The sequence below is a fragment of the Pelophylax lessonae genome (assembly GCF_965119305.1).
Source record: "Pelophylax lessonae genome assembly, chromosome: 7".
Taxonomy (NCBI): Eukaryota; Metazoa; Chordata; class Amphibia; order Anura; family Ranidae; genus Pelophylax; species Pelophylax lessonae.
In genome coordinates this window covers 78,052,068-78,071,187 of record NC_138774.1, presented here as the reverse complement: position 1 = coordinate 78,071,187, position 19,120 = coordinate 78,052,068, and the positions used below count along the sequence as shown (strand labels likewise).

General features: G+C 46.2%; 1 protein-coding gene across 1 annotated transcript in view; it reads right to left on the bottom strand.

The window, feature by feature from the left end:
• LOC309560155 (uncharacterized protein) overlaps window positions 1-18,422 on the bottom strand; it is a 129,010-nt gene extending 110,588 nt beyond the window's left edge. Inside the window, exon 1 of the mRNA XM_082263719.1 lies at window positions 18,332-18,422. The gene's annotated coding sequence lies outside the window, so the exon portion shown is untranslated. The remainder of the gene's footprint in view (window positions 1-18,331) is intronic.
• Window positions 18,423-19,120: the final 698 nt, after the last annotated feature.

Below are 19,120 nucleotides of genomic sequence, written 5' to 3'. Positions count from 1 at the left end.
TGGCGGCGGACCGCCGAAATCGTTATCCCAGCACATCCACCTGCATCTCTGCTAAGAGGCGATATATGGATCTACAGGAGATACACTACACATAAGGTAGGATTATACCTCCTATGTCTGCTGTAATGTTACAGTCTGCTGGGTAGAGTGTTAGCTCTTAAACCAAGTCCACTTCCCACAAACACATGCTGTATTACAAGGGGGACTTGTAAGTATCAGATATATACTGACCATATATGGAGGGGCCCATAATACATACTGCCTCATAACGAGGAAAAAAGGGAGCGTTTACTCACCATACCGAACCGACAGGCACCCTCTCTTCACAATACCCTCTCCACCGGAGTGGGGGTTTGTGGACCACTCCGGACGCCTCGACTCTCTGGTTCCTGGCGTCCAAGCGAGACTTTTAACTCGCAAGGTCAGTCCCTCCACTGGGACTCCGTCGCGGCCGACCCAGCGCGGAGCTCTGGTCTGCACGCGCTCGTAGGCAGAAACCGGGGTGACCACTGGATCTCAACATCCAACCCGTCGCCCGGCCCCGCATACTTACTTGAATGTGTCGCGGCCGACCAAGCGCAATGCCATGGTCTGCGCGCGCTCGTAGGCCGGCTGGGGTGACCACAAGTGTCGCCCAGTCCGGCATTTTGCTTGAAGATCTCACAGGAAAAAACACTGGAGAAAACTACCTAAAAAATGTCTTTTTCTTAAAGAAAAAAGTCTTGCCAGGACTAAAAGATCCCAGCAAGGAACTTAGGTCCTTACTCCTGACTAGACAGAAAAAAACTGATTCCCTGTAGCAGAGAGAGGGAGGATATACCCTCAGGGACTGCCCCTAAGGTGGAGCCAGAACGTTTTGTCTTTCTGCCTAGTCCTACTCCTGCGGAGACAACATAACCCAGCTCTTGAGAATCAAGAAAACTACGTCTGTCAATGAGCGATAGAGAAAGAACCGTACACATTAAGGCTCGGTTCACATTTATGCGATGCGGGAAGGCTGCGAATTCGCAGCCTGTTCCCGCATCGCACACGCACCCCCGGCAGTTCACACTGCCATATGCGATACGCTGGGGGTGTCAATGTAATCTTAACGACACCCCCAGTTTGATCGCATATCGCAGTGCGATCGTGCAGTTCGCACAGGAGCGGATCGCACAAGTGTGAACCGCTGTGCGATCCGATCCTGATGCGGCTGCAAAAATGCCTCCTGTGCGTGTTTGCTGCGGGTGCGATGCGAATTTAGCCATACAAACTGTATGGCTAAACTCGCACCGCACAGCTGATCGCATGTAATGTCGGAGCAGTGCGCTCCGACATTACATGCGAACCCGGCACTCGCAGAAGTGTGAACCGGGGCTAAACGAAAATTGTTAGTTTTGTTCAAGTCCGAGAAAAAGTTTTCTAGTTTGTCCCTTTAGAAATTCTGAATCAGATGTTGACAGTTCTGTACACACTGTACGAACTTCAAACGATCGCTTCTCACACAGAATTTTTCTTCCGATTCTCTCATAGTGTGTACCCTACTTAACCACTTCTGGACTGGAAGGATTTGCCCCCTTAATGACCAGGCCATTTTTTTGCGATACGGCACTGCATTATTTTAACTGACAATTGGACGGTTGGGCGACGCTGTACCCAAATAAAATGTATGTCCTTTATTCCCCACAAATATATCTTTCTTTTGGTGGCATTTGATTACCTCTGTGGTTATTTTTTTGCGCCAATTTTTGAAAGAAAACCAAAATTTTTTACTTTCTGCTATAAAACATAGCCAATAAAAAAATTAGAAAAATCGAATTTTTTTTTTCAATTTAGGTCAATATGTATTCTGCCAAAAAATGTTGGCAAAAAAAATCCCAATAAGTGTATATTTGTTGGTTTGTCCGAAAGTTATCACGTCTTAAAGCAATGCAATATTTTATGCAATATGCAATATTTTTATAGAATTTTTTTATTTATTTCCTTTACTAGTAATTGCGGTGATCAGCGTCTTATAGTGGGGACTGCGACATTGCGGCGGACAAATTTGACATCTGACACTTCTGGGGGCCTGTGACACTAATACAGTGATCAATACCAAAAAAATGCACTGTCACTGCACTAAATCACACTCGCAGGGAAGGGGTTAACATCAGGGGCGATCAAAGTGTTAAGTGTGTCCCTAGGGGGTGCTTACTAACTGTGGGGGGGGAGGGGGTTACACTGATTGGGGGGGGGGGGAGACAGAGCTCTGGGTTCCTGCTTAGCAGGAACACAAGATCTCCGTTTGTCCCCTTACAGAACGGCGATCTGCCTTGTTTATATAGGCAGATCGCCATTCTGCCTCTCCCGAGGATGATCGCGGATGTCTGGCGCACATTGCGTTCGCCTGACCCACTGAGTGACATCCCAGCTAGCCAATCACGACGCGATTGTGCTTCCGGCGGCACCCTCTAGTGGCTATTGACCGAAACTACGTACAGGCACGTCGTTTTGCGCAATAGATCCACACTGTCAGAGTAAATACACAGCAGTTGGTCAGCAGGTGGTTAAAGTGATTGTAAATGATCGCCTTGTAACACAACCCATTTATGAAAGACAAAACATTTGTGCATAGATTTAAAAAACATTATAAATACCTTTTTTTCCCCCTTTTTGTTTTTATAAGTGATCACATTCCCTCTGTTCTCAGCTCCATTAGAGCTGGGGGAGGAGAAGCAGTAGCACACTGAGCTTCCCAATGGCTGTGTGGGTGGGGCGTGTCAGGACAAGTCTGATCATTGGAGGAGAGCACACTGAGCTCCCAGCACAGCTAGAGAATTGACCACAGTGTGCTCACCTGCTTAGTATGGTCAGTTTTTAATAGGAAAGCAGAGGGACTGGCAGGATCACCAGGGATCTCACATAAAGGAAGCAATACAAAGAGAGCAGGAAAGGTTCTCATACAAGTACATGGTACAGCAGGCATATATCAGAAATATGAAGTGTTGGGGTAACAAACGCTTTATAGCAAAGTTTATACAATGTTCATGGCGTGTATAATGTCTCTGTTAGGTAAACACAGCCCAGCCGGGGTTCCTATCACTGTTTGATATCAAAGCAGAAAGCCTGGTAAATATTTGCATTGCAGGTCACAGCTGCTGTAGACAGGAGATGAGAGTTGCAGGAGGTACACAAAGATCCATTAGAATGCCTGACTGTATCACTGCTCTGGATAAACCTGCAGCTCTTCCTGTACCGTAATTAGCAGCTAAAAGACAGATTACCATAGAGATGGTGTAAATACAAATAAACACGACGTGATATTGTACAACCACTCCGTTTACAGCAGATATAATTAGCTGCACAATGGAAAGACTGTGAGCTTAGCAAGCTGCCAACCTAAAGCCTGGTACACACTATTGTTTTTTTTTTTTTAACTTAACGAAAAAGAAAAAAAAAAAAAGTAGAGCTCAGGAGGAGCTGCTGTACTAACAATCTGATGTTAGTACAGGGATCTCCCAGCTGAGCTATTGTATTCTGACAGAGTTACCACAATGGCGCTGTGTGATGTCTTAATCCCCGTGTCTCAGCTACTGTCGAAATTGGTGCGTGGGATTTTGGGGGCGCGCACGTGCTGCAGGAACGCTGCTCTAATCAGCAGGTCCGGCGGCCGCGATGGCCACCTGGACCCACCATTCGTTAAAAGGAATGACAAAACAGAGATCTGCCTATGAAAAAAAGGCAGGCGGCTGTTCTGCCAGGCAGGAAAAGAGAGAGCCAAGCTGAAACACCGATCTCTCTTTTCCTCTAGTACATCCACTGCCCCCACAGTTGGAAAGCACTCCCTAGGAGCACTGAACCCCTCGATTGCCCCTAGTGTTAAACCCTTCCCTGCCAGTGTTATTTATACATTAACAGTGCTTTTTTTTTTTTTTTTGATCACTGTATTGGTGTCACTGGTCCCCAAAAAGTGTCACTTAGTGTCAGATTTGTGCACCGCAATGTCACAGTCCCGCTAAAAATGGCTGATCGCCGCCATTACTAGTAAAAACAATACAAAAAATAAAAAGTCCAAAAATGTATCCCATAGTTTGTAGACGCGATAACTTTTGCTCAAACCAATCAATATACACGTATTACACTAATATACACGTATTACACTAATATACACGTATTGGGATTTAAGTTTAATTTTTTTAATTTTGGGAATGTTTTATAGCAGAAAACAAAAACATTTTTCTGTTTTTTTTTTTTTTTTTTAAATTGTGGTTCTTTTTTTGTTTATAGCGCAAAAAACAGAAACCGCAGAGGTGATCAAAAACCACCAAAAGAAAGCTCTATTATTGGGGGACATCAATTTTATTTGGGTGCAGCGTCGCACGACCGTGCAATCTGTCAGTTAAAATAATGCAGTGGCTTATTGCAAAAATTGGCCTGGTCATAAGGGGGTAAAACCTTTTGGAGCTTAAATTGATAAACACCCAATCACAGGAAGACATCATTTATCAGACGACAGAAGGATTTGTTCAGATGAGCAGTGACAGGCGTCTTGCCATGCACACTTCTATGTTATTGTGCAGTGCACCATGGTGTGGCGCAATCCATTGCATCACACTCTGCTGACGCTAATAGAACCTAATGAATAGTGTTGAGCGAACACGGACTGTATTATTCGTGTTCGTACCGAATAATTGGATTTTTTGTACCCGAACACGGACACGGACACTTTACTGTATGTTCGGGTAAAAATCCGTGTTCGGTCGTTTTATTTCCGGGTTTTGCATGCTTTGGCGCTCTTTTCATGGCGGGCTTTCAACAGCCAATCAACAATCGTTTAACTGGTGTGCCTTAAGCCATCCCAGCCATGCCTGCAAATGTCTCAGTAGCTGTGATTGGCCGTCTGAAGCATGTGACCAAGTCTTTATAAGTTCGAGGCAGCCGCAGCGGCGTCATTATGCTGCTTAGATTCAGGGACAGAGCACACATCAACGTGCTGGCTGCTGATTAGGGAAAGATAGGCAGGAAAAAACCATTTGTGTCCGGATAGAATTGAGGGACAGGTCGGAGTGTTTAGGCAGGGCGAGTTGTAGGCATTTTAGGGATAGAGTCTGCTGAATTATATAGGGTCAGTGTCTTCTACAAACTACAATCGATATTGCTGTGTGGGGGGTAGGGTCTGCACTCAATCCTGATCTACGATCTCTTCTCAATCCTGTTAGGGACAGAGTCTGCTGAATTTTAGGGAAACTGTGTTCTACAAACTACAATCGATATTGCTGTGTGGTGTGGGATTGGAGATAGGCAGGTGTCAGTGATCCACATCCATTTTTCTGTGTGTGAGCTGCAGTGAACACAATCTTTTTGGGCTGCAGTGAACACAATCTTTTTGGGCTGCAGTGAACACAATCTTTTTGGGCTGCAGTGAACACAATCTTTTTGGGCTGCAGTGAACACAATCTTTTTGGGCTGCAGTGAACACAATCTTTTTGGGGTGCAGTGAACAAAATCTTTTTGGGGTGCAGTGAACACAATCCTTTTTGGTGTGCAGTGAACACAATCTTTGTGGGGTGCAGTGAACAAAATCCTTTGTGGGGTGCAGTGAACACAATCTTTTTGGGGTGCAGTGAACAAAATCCTTTTTGGGGTGCAGTGAACAACATCCTTTTTGGGGTGCAGTGAACACAATCTTTTTGGGGTGCAGTGAACAAAATCCTTTGTGGGGTGCAGTGAACACAATCTTTTTGGGGTGCAGTGAACACAATCTTTTTGGGGTGGAGTGAACAACATCCTTTTTGGGGTGCAGTGAACAAAATCCTTTTTGGGGTGCAGTGAACAAAATCATTTTTGGGGTGCAGTGAACACAATCTTTTTGGGGTGCAGTGAACACAATCTTTGTGGGGTGCAGTGAACACAATCTTTTTGGGGTGGAGTGAACAACATCCTTTTTGGGGTGCAGTGAACAACATCCTTTTTGGGGTGCAGTGAACACAATCTTTTTGGGGTGCAGTGAACACAATCTTTGTGGGGTACAGTGAACAGAATCTTTGTGGGGTGCAGTGAACACAATCTTTGGGGGGTACAGTGAACACAATCTTTGTGAGGTGCAGTGAACACAATCTTTGTGGGGTGCAGTGAACACAATCTTTGTGGGGTGCAGTGAACTCAATCTTTGTGGGGTACAGTGAACACAATCTCATACTGAAGGTTTGAGGGTGCTGCCTGTTCCATACTCCCCCTACTCCTCATCTAGCCTTTTAGGGGTACAAACAATAGTAATTGGGGCCTAGTGTGGTTGTGTACGTGTGATATACATACACTTTTTTGGGATCATATTTTCTATTCCGCTATTTAATCAAAAACCTTTGGGGATCAGTTAAATTGGGGGATAGTCTGTGTTGGTACGTGTGAGAGAGATCCACCTTTCCAAGTTGTTGGGGTTCATCTCATACTTCTGAAGGTTTGAGGGTGCTGCCTGTTCCATACTCCCCCTACTCCTAGCCTTTTAGGGGTACAAACAATAGTAATTGGGGCCTAGTGTGGTTGTGTACGTGTGATATACATACACTTTTTTGGGATCATATTTTCTATTCCGCTATTTAATCAAAAACCTTTGGGGATCAGTTAAATTGGGGGATAGTCTGTGTTGGTACGTGTGAGAGAGATCCACCTTTCCAAGTTGTTGGGGTTCATCTCATACTTCTGAAGGTTTGAGGGTGCTGCCTGTTCCATACCCCCCCTACTCCTAGCCTTTTAGGGGTACAAACAATAGTAATTGGGGCCTAGTGTGGTTGTGTACGTGTGATATACATACACTTTTTTGGGATCATATTTTCTATTCCGCTATTTAATCAAAAACCTTTGGGGATCAGTTAAATTGGGGGATAGTCTGTGTTGGTACGTGTGAGAGAGATCCACCTTTCCAAGTTGTTGGGGTTCATCTCATACTTCTGAAGGTTTGAGGGTGCTGCCTGTTCCATACTCCCCCTACTCCTAGCCTTTTAGGGGTACAAACAATAGTAATTGGGGCCTAGTGTGGTTGTGTACGTGTGATATACATACACTTTTTTGGGATCATATTTTCTATTCCGCTATTTAATCAAAAACCTTTGGGGATCAGTTAAATTGGGGGATAGTCTGTGTTGGTACGTGTGAGAGAGATCCACCTTTCCAAGTTGTTGAGGTTCATCTCATACTTCTGAAGGTTTGAGGGTGCTGCCTGTTCCATACTCCCCCTACTCCTAGCCTTTTAGGGGTACAAACAATAGTAATTGGGGCCTAGTGTGGTTGTGTACGTGTGATATACATACACTTTTTTGGGATCATATTTTCTATTCCGCTATTTAATCAAAAACCTTTGGGGATCAGTTAAATTGGGGGATAGTCTGTGTTGGTACGTGTGAGAGAGATCCACCTTTCCAAGTTGTTGGGGTTCATCTCATACTTCTGAAGGTTTGAGGGTGCTGCCTGTTCCATACTCCCCCTACTCCTAGCCTTTTAGGGGTACAAACAATAGTAATTGGGGCCTAGTGTGGTTGTGTACGTGTGATATACATACACTTTTTTGGGATCATATTTTCTATTCCGCTATTTAATCAAAAACCTTTGGGGATCAGTTAAATTGGGGGATAGTCTGTGTTGGTACGTGTGAGAGAGATCCACCTTTCCAAGTTGTTGGGGTTCATCTCATACTTCTGAAGGTTTGAGGGTGCTGCCTGTTCCATACTCCCCCTACTCCTAGCCTTTTAGGGGTACAAACAATAGTAATTGGGGCCTAGTGTGGTTGTGTACGTGTGATATACATACACTTTTTTGGGATCATATTTTCTATTCCGCTATTTAATCAAAAACCTTTGGGGATCAGTTAAATTGGGGGATAGTCTGTGTTGGTACGTGTGAGAGAGATCCACCTTTCCAAGTTGTTGAGGTTCATCTCATACTTCTGAAGGTTTGAGGGTGCTGCCTGTTCCATACTCCCCCTACTCCTAGCCTTTTAGGGGTACAAACAATAGTAATTGGGGCCTAGTGTGGTTGTGTACGTGTGATATACATACACTTTTTTGGGATCATATTTTCTATTCCGCTATTTAATCAAAAACCTTTGGGGATCAGTTAAATTGGGGGATAGTCTGTGTTGGTACGTGTGAGAGAGATCCACCTTTCCAAGTTGTTGGGGTTCATCTCATACTTCTGAAGGTTTGAGGGTGCTGCCTGTTCCATACTCCCCCTACTCCTAGCCTTTTAGGGGTACAAACAATAGTAATTGGGGCCTAGTGTGGTTGTGTACGTGTGATATACATACACTTTTTTGGGATCATATTTTCTATTCCGCTATTTAATCAAAAACCTTTGGGGATCAGTTAAATTGGGGGATAGTCTGTGTTGGTACGTGTGAGAGAGATCCACCTTTCCAAGTTGTTGGGGTTCATCTCATACTTCTGAAGGTTTGAGGGTGCTGCCTGTTCCATACCCCCCCTACTCCTAGCCTTTTAGGGGTACAAACAATAGTAATTGGGGCCTAGTGTGGTTGTGTACGTGTGATATACATACACTTTTTTGGGATCATATTTTCTATTCCGCTATTTAATCAAAAACCTTTGGGGATCAGTTAAATTGGGGGATAGTCTGTGTTGGTACGTGTGAGAGAGATCCACCTTTCCAAGTTGTTGAGGTTCATCTCATACTTCTGAAGGTTTGAGGGTGCTGCCTGTTCCATACTCCCCCTACTCCTAGCCTTTTAGGGGTACAAACAATAGTAATTGGGGCCTAGTGTGGTTGTGTACGTGTGATATACATACACTTTTTTGGGATCATATTTTCTATTCCGCTATTTAATCAAAAACCTTTGGGGATCAGTTAAATTGGGGGATAGTCTGTGTTGGTACGTGTGAGAGAGATCCACCTTTCCAAGTTGTTGGGGTTCATCTCATACTTCTGAAGGTTTGAGGGTGCTGCCTGTTCCATACTCCCCCTACTCCTAGCCTTTTAGGGGTACAAACAATAGTAATTGGGGCCTAGTGTGGTTGTGTACGTGTGATATACATACACTTTTTTGGGATCATATTTTCTATTCCGCTATTTAATCAAAAACCTTTGGGGATCAGTTAAATTGGGGGATAGTCTGTGTCGGTACGTGTGAGAGAGATCCACCTTTCCAAGTTGTTGGGGTTCATCTCATACTTCTGAAGGTTTGAGGGTGCTGCCTGTTCCATACCCCCCCTACTCCTCATCTAGCCTTTTAGGGGTACAAACAATAGTAATTGGGGCCTAGTGTGGTTGTGTACGTGCGAGATACATACACTTTTTTTGATCATATTTCCTATTCCGCTATTCAATAAAAACCTTTGAGGATCAATTGAATTGCGGGATAGTCTGTGTCGGTACGTGTGAGAGAGATCCACCTTTCCAAGTTGTTGGGGTTCATCTCATACTTCTGAAGGTTTGAGGGTGCTGCCTGTTCCATACCCCCCCTACTCCTCATCTAGCCTTTTAGGGGTACAAACAATAGTAATTGGGGCCTAGTGTGGTTGTGTACGTGTGATATACATACACTTTTTTTGGATCATATTTTCTATTCCGCTATTCAATAAAAACCTTTCTAGGGCAAGATCTTAAATTACAGAAATATGAGGAGACCGTCAAATAAGGGCCGTGGCCTGGGTCGTGGTGCTGCTGGTAGAGCTCCTGTTGCAAGGAGAGGACATGGTCGATCTGTGCCAGCTACACGCACAAGTGAAACACCTTCCTCAAGTGTGAGTAGGCGACAGAACCTGCATCAGTATTTGGTAGGGCATCAAACGCCCCTAGAAGTGATGAGGCCAGAACAAGTTGAGGCGATAGTAGATTGGTTTGCTGCTGACAGTGCCTCCAGTTCCTTCACATTGTCTCCCACCCAGTCTACTGCAGAAAGGTCAGAGTTGGCACCTGCAGCCAATGTCCAACCGTCTTTCACCTCACCCCCTTGCAAATCAGGCCAGCAGTCTGAGCCCCAAGCCATACAGCAGTCTCTTATTCTTTTTGAGGACTCTGTCAGCAGGGTTTCCCAGGGCCATCCACCTAGCCCTGCCCCAGAAGTGGAAGAGATTGAGTGCAGCGATGCCCAACCACTTATTTCTCAAGATGAGTACATGCAAGGATCATCGCAGCACGTCTCCGATGATGACGAAACGCAGGTGCCAACTGCTGCGGCGTTCAGCATTGTGGAGACCGACAAGGAGGGCAGGGGTGAAGACTGGGTGGAAGATGATGTGGAGGACGATGAGGTCCTCGACCCCACATGGAATGAACGTCATGCAGGTGAACTGAGTAGTTTGGAGGAAGAGGCGGTGGTCGCACAGAGCCACCAGCACAGCAGAAGAGGGAGCAGGGTGCAGAAGCGGAGCGGCCGTGCCCTAGACACTACGCCCGCTACTGCCCAACGCAGCAAGGGAACGAGCGCACCAAAGTCAGCTCAAAGGAGTTCTCTAGCGTGGAAGTTCTTTAGAAAATGTGCTGATGACAGGACACGAGTGGTTTGCACCCTGTGCAATCAGAGCTTGAAGCGAGGCATGAACCTTCTCAACCTGAGCACAACCTGCATGATCAGGCATCTAAGTGCAAAGCACGAGCTGCAGTGGAGTACACACCTTCAAAACCAAGAAACGTCTCTGGCTCATCCTGCTTCCTCTTCTGCTGCAGTCTCGGCCGCTCCAGCCACATCTGTAGTGATACCGGCACCTGCCACCCCGCAAACAGACGATCTGTCAGCAACACCACCACCTGGGTCACCAACAACCATCTCCACAATGTCCCGTGGAAGCGTTCAGCTTTCCATCTCCCAAACACTTGAGAGGAAGAGGAAGTACCCCCCTACCCACCCGCGATCCCTGGCCCTGAATGCCAGCATTTCAAAATTATTGGCCTTTGAAATGCTGTCATTCCGTCTGGTGGAGACGCACAGTTTTAAAAACCTTATGTCGGTGGCTGTCCCACAGTACGTCGTGCCCAGCCGCCACTACTTTTCCAGGCAAGCCATCCCTTCCCTGCACAACCAAGTGGGGGAAAAAATCAGGTGTGCACTGCGCAACGCCATCTGTGCCAAGGTCCACCTAACTACGGATACGTGGACCAGTAAGCACGGTCAGGGGCGTTATATCTCCCTAACGGCACACTGGGTAAATGCAGTGGCGGATGGGCCTGAGGCGGATAGCAATTTGGCGCATGTCCTTCCACCACCGAGGATTGCAGGGCGCTTCAGTTTGCCTCCTGTTCCTAACTCCTCCTACTCCGCTTCCTCATCCTCTACCGCCTCCTCATCCGGACAGCGTAACACCTTCACCACCAACTTCAGCACGGCCAGGGGTAAACGACAGCAGGCAGTTTTACAACTTGCCTGTTTGGGGGACAAACCACACACCGCGCAGGAGTTGTGGAGGAGCATGGAACAGCAGACAAATGAGTGGTTGCTGCCAGCGAGCCTCAAGCCCGGCCTGGTGGTGTGCGATAACGGGCGAAATCTCATAGCAGCTCTGGGCCTAGCCGGTTTGACGCACATCCCTTGCCTGGCGCATGTGCTGAATTTGGTGGTGCAGAGGTTCCTTAAAAACTACCCCGATATGTCAGAGCTGCTGCAGAAAGTGCGGGCCGTTTGTGCGCACTTTCGGCGTTCTCACCCTGCTGCTGCTCGCCTGGCAGCGCTGCAGCGTAACTTCGGCCTTCCCGCTCACCGCCTCATATGTGACGTGCCCACAAGGTGGAACTCCACCTTGCACATGCTGGAAAGACTGTGCGAGCAGCAGCAGGCCATAGTGGAGTTTCAGCTGCAGCACGCACGCGTGAGTCGCTCTGCGGAACAGCACCACTTCACCACCAATAACTGGGCCTCCATGCGAGACCTGTGTGCCTTGTTGCGCTGTTTTGAGTACTCCACCAACATGGCCAGTGGCAATGACGCCGTTCTCAGCTTAACTATCCCACTTCTATGCCTCCTTGAAAAAACAATTCGGGCGATGATGGAAGAGGATGTGGCACAGGATGAGGAGGAGGAGGAGGATGAAGAGGTAACATTTCCAAGGCTTTCAGGGCAGTCATTCGCAAGGGGCTCCGAGGGTGGGTTCCTGCACACGCAAACGCCAGGGACGCAATTGTCCAGCAGGGGCACAGTTCTGGAGGATGAGGAGGATGAGGAGGAGGAGGAGCTGGAGGAGGAGATGGAACCATGTTCACAGCAGGGTGGCACCCAGGCCAGCTCATGGCCATCACTGGTGCGTGGCTGGGGGGATACAGAGGACACGGACCATACACCTCCCACAGAGGACAGCCTTTCGTTGCCTCTGGGCAGCCTGGCACACATGAGCGATTACATGCTGCAGTGTCTCCACAACGACCGCCGAGTTGCCCACATTCTAACTTGTGCTGATTACTGGGTGGCCACGCTGCTGGATCCCCGTTACAAGGACAACGTACCGTCCTTAATTCACTCACTGGAGCGCGATCGCAAGATGCGCGAGTACAAGCGCACGCTGGTAGACGCCATGCTGCTGGCATTCCCATCTGACAGCGGGGCCACAGTGGAAGCACAAGGCAGAGGAGGAGGAGGAGGAGGTCGCCAACGCAACCAGGGCACCGCCAGCACCTCAGAAGGCAGGGTTAGCATGGCCGAAATGTGGAAAAGCTTTGTCAGCACGCCACAACAAACAGCAGCACCAGCAGCTCAGATGGAACGTCTTAGCAGGAGGCAGCATTTTACCAACATGGTGGAGCAGTATGTGTGCACACGCCTACATGTAGTGAATGACGGGTCTGCCCCCTTCAACTTCTGGGTCTCCAAATTGGGCACATGGCCTGAGCTTGCCCTTTACGCCTTGGAGGTGCTGGCGTGCCCTGCAGCCAGTGTATTATCTGAACGGGTATTTAGCACGGCTGGGGGCGTTATAACAGACAAGCGCAGCCGCCTGTCCAGAGACAATGTGGACAAGCTCACGTTCATTAAAATGAACCAGGCATGGATCCCACGGGACTTTTCCGTACCTTATGCAGAATAGCAATGGATACCGACCTTACCCACCCATTGTTCCATTTTTGCTCTTTCTCACTCTTTTGGGGTGTACCCTCATTTAAAATTTGTGAAAAGAAGCAGTGTTGGCTACCTCGTCCTCCTCCTCAGGGCCAGATTAATGTAGGGGCTATTGGAGCTGCAGCTCCAGGCCCCTACCTTTTATATAGGCCCCGGGTTGGCCATATTCACTGTTACCGCTCTTCTGTCACTTGTAAACACAGAAGTCTGGCTTCTATGCTCGCTTCCCCAGGCAGCACCCTCAGAACCTCCCCACACAGCGTGAAGGCCGGACAAGGAGGGACAGTTGGCGATGCATGGATGTGTTTATGGGCTTCAGAGACAGCATCCCATGTTGAATTAGGCATGCATGGCTGCACCCTTCCTCCTCTGGGTGCATGGCAAGGCACGGCCCTTAAGGCCCTTCAAAATCCTCAGCACCAAGCCCATGATGCTGTTAATCCGGCCCTGGTCCTCCTCCACCGCCGCTTCCACCTACACCGCCCATAGGTGTGCGCAGCCTATTGCATTAAGGTGTGCACCCCAAAGTTGAAATACACATGCATGTGTTTGCCAGCAGGGAGAGTAATGTATCGGGGCCATGTACCTGTAGGCAAGGAGAAATAGAGCAGAGCAGGTCCCAGGGAGATCTTTCCCATCTCCTCACTGGCAATGCTATGTGCCCTAGGTGATTAGGGTGTGCCCAGGCACACCCAGCACACCCTGTGCGCACGCCTATGTCACCGCCACATCCACCACCACCTCAACCTCCCTCCTACTCCATATGGGCCTCGTCCTTCAGAGATGAAGAAGAACATTGTTTTATTTTTCTGTTTTTTTTTGTTGTTTTAAGTTATTTCCCTATCCACATTTGTTTGCAGAGCACTTGCCATGCTCTTAATTACGTTTTGCTGCCATTTGCAGCACTCTAGCCCTTTCCTTTGGTGTTTTAGAGCCATTTTAGTGCCTTAAAGTTCGGGTCCCCATTGACTTCAATGGGGTTCGGTGTCCGGGAAAAGTTCGGTAAAAGTCCGGGACACGGACCCGGACTTTTTTTTAAAGTTCGGCCGAACCCGTCGAACACGGACATCTAGGTGTCCGCTCAACCCTACTAATGAAATGTCATTTGTGACTTTCCAATAAGATTCTAACAAAAAAAAAAAAAAAACACAAAAAGAAAAAAGTAAACAGTGCAATGCACTAGAATTGGCACGGTTTACTCCCAGCACTCATGTGATCAGTGTGGCTGCTGGTGTGAATTCAATGCAGCTAAAGGGGAGCTGCTTGGTTCATAAAACTACAAGGCTCAGATCTCATTCCCAATCTCTTATACAGACTCTGCATTTCATCCAAATGCTATGCACAAATACTTATCTGCATGGTAATGTTTGCATGCTTGGAAAGCATGCATTCCCTTGTCAGCACCTGACTAGTATAAATCATCAGAAAGAAAATACTACGTGTTCACCCATTCATACCCTTGGAGTTATTATAGATTTGAGCAATGGTTGTCTTTACATGCTTGCTGTCCCATATTTCTGTGACTAGGTTTCAGATACCGATTTGAAGACTCCCATTCTAATGATAGCATCTATCTCAGGGAAGGGGTTTAGCATCTCTGTTCAATGACTGAAACAAAAGTCAATTAGCCAGGCTGATAGTGCCTCACAGAAAGTGTATTGTTTTTAGAGAAGAATGCAGACCAAAACCAAGCTTGTTTTTTGTACCCCCCCCCCCCCTTTGGGAGATATTCCTCACTTCCTGTCCAAGTGACAACTGTCACTACCCTCACAGTTTCTGTTACTTAAAGAGGTTGTAAACCCATAACATTGTTTATTTTATTTTTTTCAACCTGAAAGAGAAACACATAATGAGCTGGTATGCATCGCATACTAGCTCATTATGAAATACTTACCTTAGAACGAGCCCCCGCTGTGCCGGCCGCTTAGCTGTATGACGGGCGACATGTTCCGTCGCCCGTCTTCCGGGATCGCGGCATCCGGCCCATTTGATTGGCCGGAGCCGCGGTGACGTCACGCACGCGGGAGCCGACGGTCACAGCACGGGGCTCTGAAGGAACGGCACCAGCGGCCGTTCCTTCAGAGCGCATGCGCCAGTGATGTCATCGGCTGCATTTAAGGTAAATATCTCCTAAACGGTACATGGTTTAGGAGATATTTACAGTACCTATAGGTAAGCCTTATCATAGACTTACCTATAGGTAAACGTTGCAGAGGAGGGTTTACTTCCTCTTTAACACAGAAAGGAAGGAAAAATCTAATAAAATTCCTTCCCTACTCTATCTACAACTAAATAAAATTTTGGCTGGAGATCTTCTTCAATCAGTCTAAAGGCCCGTACACACGATAAGAAAATCGGAAGTAAAATTTCTTACGACAAACAATCGGCCGATTTTCTGATCGTTAGTATAGCAATTTCGACAGCAGATTTTGACTTTTCAGATAACAAACACTGAGCCTGGGTTCACACTATTTCAAACACAGACATCGCATGTGATTCGCAATGCATTGGAGTTTGTATGGCTGAACTCACATTGCATTTGCACGAAAAATGCTGCAGGAACCTTTTTTTTCCCCCGCACTGGAATCGGATCGCATGGTTATTCACACCCATGCGATCCGAATCCTCTCTGAATACACAGCTCAAGCTGTGACCTGTGAACTGATCTGGGGGCGTTATTAACTTTGTATGGACACCCACAGCAGTTCACAGAGGGCAGTGTGAACTGCCTGTGAGGGAGATGCGATGTGGGAACCCGCACTGGAATTGCGCTGATTTCTGAATTGCGATAGTGTAAACCCAGGCTGAAGGTGTAGGCTATACATTTTTATTGTACATGAACATAATGTCCGATTTTCGTTTAATTAGCACAGTTTTTGTCCAAAAAAATGTAAGAGCAAGACTTTGCATGCTCGGAAACAAAATAATACATTACCAAACAATTCAACTCAGTACATCATTTCTGAAGTTGTATTCTATTGTGTGAAAATTTTTGTATGCTGAGTAGTCTCTTCACTTTCGATATGAGACCAGCATGCAACATAAAAATGGACAAATATTGGTCTGATAATCTGATCGTGTCTACCAGGATTTAGAACCCCCCCAACTCTTAGAAACCCTTCTACCTAGAACAATACAAACTATTTAAACTTAAAGTAGAACTATAAGAAACACTTTTGTTTTTCATTTTAGATAGAGTAAGGAGGGTTATAGCCCATGTCAGATTTTTTCCGCCATCTGTGTCCCATTGTAGAGATTTTCCTTTACTTCCTGTTACATAGCCAAACAGGAAGTGATAAGAAATCCCTTCAAATGAAGGGAATTCCTTGGGAACCCCTAAGTCACCAGAACTGGTGTCCCCATTGGAAGATTTCCCCTCTATTACTTTTCTGGGGACAACCCAAAATTTGGGATTCCTTTCAATGATAATGGTAACAGGACAAATAGAGAGGGTGACTCTCCTTAACTGGGGGTACAGGCAGCAATAAAATCTGACAGGGGTTCAATTCCGTCTCGACTATCAAAAACGAAAGAAAAAAAAGCTTTACCTTTAGTTATGCTTTAACCTTGCTCAGTAGATAGCAATGAAAAGGGTAAACGTATAGGCGGTTACCATGACTCATGAGCATGCAGTGACAATGCATAGCAGTAATAATATAACATTACACAACGAGCAAGAGGACCTTGGAATAAGTCTAGGTGGGTGGCATGTGGGTTGCCACTTTTTCTTCAAGTCAAAACCAAACACTTTAGCGGCGCACAGCAATTTATTTATTTTTATACACTATAGGATTGTAACAGACCCGGGACACCATTGGGCACTCCAAAGAAAATAGTAATGCGGCACACATTGTGCCCCCTCACCCTCCCGTCAGACCCTATTCGGAGCAACATTCCTGTCTAATGTGTCCGGGTTCCAGGTGGACCGAAATCCAGACAAGATTCAAAACCCAAACTGTCTGGGTGAATCCCGGACGGGTGGCAACCCTTGTAGCATGACTCATGCGTTTGTAGTGACCATCCAAAGAATTCAGCAATGATATAACACTATGCTGTCAGAAAGAGGAGAAATTAATATGCCTAGACAGGTAGCAAGACCCATGGAACTGCGTTGACCATGCATATCAGTAATGTTAGATTATACAACCAGCAGGAGGGCATTTGAATATATCCAAGTGGGCAGCATGACCCATGGGCTTGCAGTGACATTGCAGCAGTCATTTTTTTTTTTTAACGCTATGCCACTAGCAAGAGGGCATTTGAATATGTCTAGGTGGGTAGCATGACCCATGGGCTTGCAGTGACCATCCATAGCAATCATGATATTAGACCATACCGTCAGCAAGAGGACAATTAAATATGTCTAGACAGGTAGCAAGACCCATGGAACTGCGTTGACAATGCATAACAGTAATATTAAAAGATTATACAACCAGCAGGAACGCAGTTGATTATGTCTAGGTGGGTAGCATGACCCATGGGCTTGCAGTGACCATCCATAGCAATCATGATATTAGACCATACCGTCAGCAAGAGGACAATTAAATATGTCTAGACAGGTAGCAAGACCCAGAGACCTGCGTTGACCATGCATAGCAATAATGTTAAAACATTTTACAAACAGCAAGCGGGCATTTGAATATGTCCAGGTGTATAGCATGACCCATGGGTTTTCAGTGACCATCCATAGAAGCCAATAATGATATAACACTATACTAGCAGCAAGAGGATAATTCACTATGCCTAGACAATTAGCGTGACCCATGCACCTGCGTTGACCATGCATAGCATTAACAATAAAACACTATAACGCTAGCAGGAGGGCATGTGACTATGTCTAGGTAGGTAGCATGATCCATGGGCTTGCAGTGACCATGAATAGCAGAAATCTCAGAACACTACACCATAAGTGGATGCTCTACAGGATCCAACCTGCACCTCTGCTACCCCTGTTCCTACACCAATAACAGGCCATGTTTTCCACATTTCCATGCACCTGCACAGCCCTGGTAGTTATTTATACTTCAAATGAAGCGCACATCAAACACAGATCACCTGCACAAAGATTCCAACAAGAGATATGGAAATGACAGATTAGAGGTCCCGAAGACTGGTATGGGAATATAGACAAGGTCTTTTAGTAATGATATATAAAGTGATATCACTGCCTCTCTGGATCTGCTGTATAGAATCAATCACTGTACTTTCAGATCTCAGCAGGGATGTATAAAGGAACCTGTCTATATAATACTGAGAGGTGCACAGCTTTCCCTCGGATAGGTGTAACAAGCAGGTTGGCAACGTCTCGTATAACCCTACCTTATAGCCCAGAGTCCTGTGGGGAATCCTCAGCATTAGATGCTTCCAGAGTATTGTTACACTGACAATACTGGTGCAGTCTCCCTGATAGGGAGGGACAGGTGAGGGCACACCTACAGGGGAGGCACACACTCGGGTTACCTGTCCCCAGGTAAGAGGAGAATCCAGTCTCTCACACGCATCCAGACCGCAGCTCATACAAACACAGAACTTAACCCCTGCAGGTGTGGACAGGTGTGCCAAGGGCTGGTACAGACTGTTGTATCAGTCCATTCACACTTCTGGGTTTAATGTGCGGTCAATATACAATTTTTGACAGGCAGTTGGGTTTTTTTTTATTTTTTTTTAACACTTTTACATGTTTTTTTTCTACAGTAGTTGTATCTGCATGCATTTTTACACTTTTCTAAGACCCCTTTCACACATACAGTCCATTCAGTTCACGAGTTAAGTCATGTCATAATGTATCAGTTTTTCATCCATTTTTTCATCCTTTTTTTTATATCCACTACCAATGCAAAAATGGAAGAAAAACGGACCGTTTGTCAGTTTACATCCGTTTTTTGTCCGATCCGTTTTTTTAATGGATGAAAAATAGGGCTTTCATCCGTTACAAAAAACAGACATTGACAGAAGCGGATGATCATCCGTTGTCATCCATTTTTACATAGAGATGCATTGATGTCCGTTTTTCATTCGTCAACGGATGGATGAAAAACGGACAAACGGACCGTATGGGTCCTTTCACACGGCCGCTCCGTGTGTCCGAAAATCATCCTATTTTTTTGC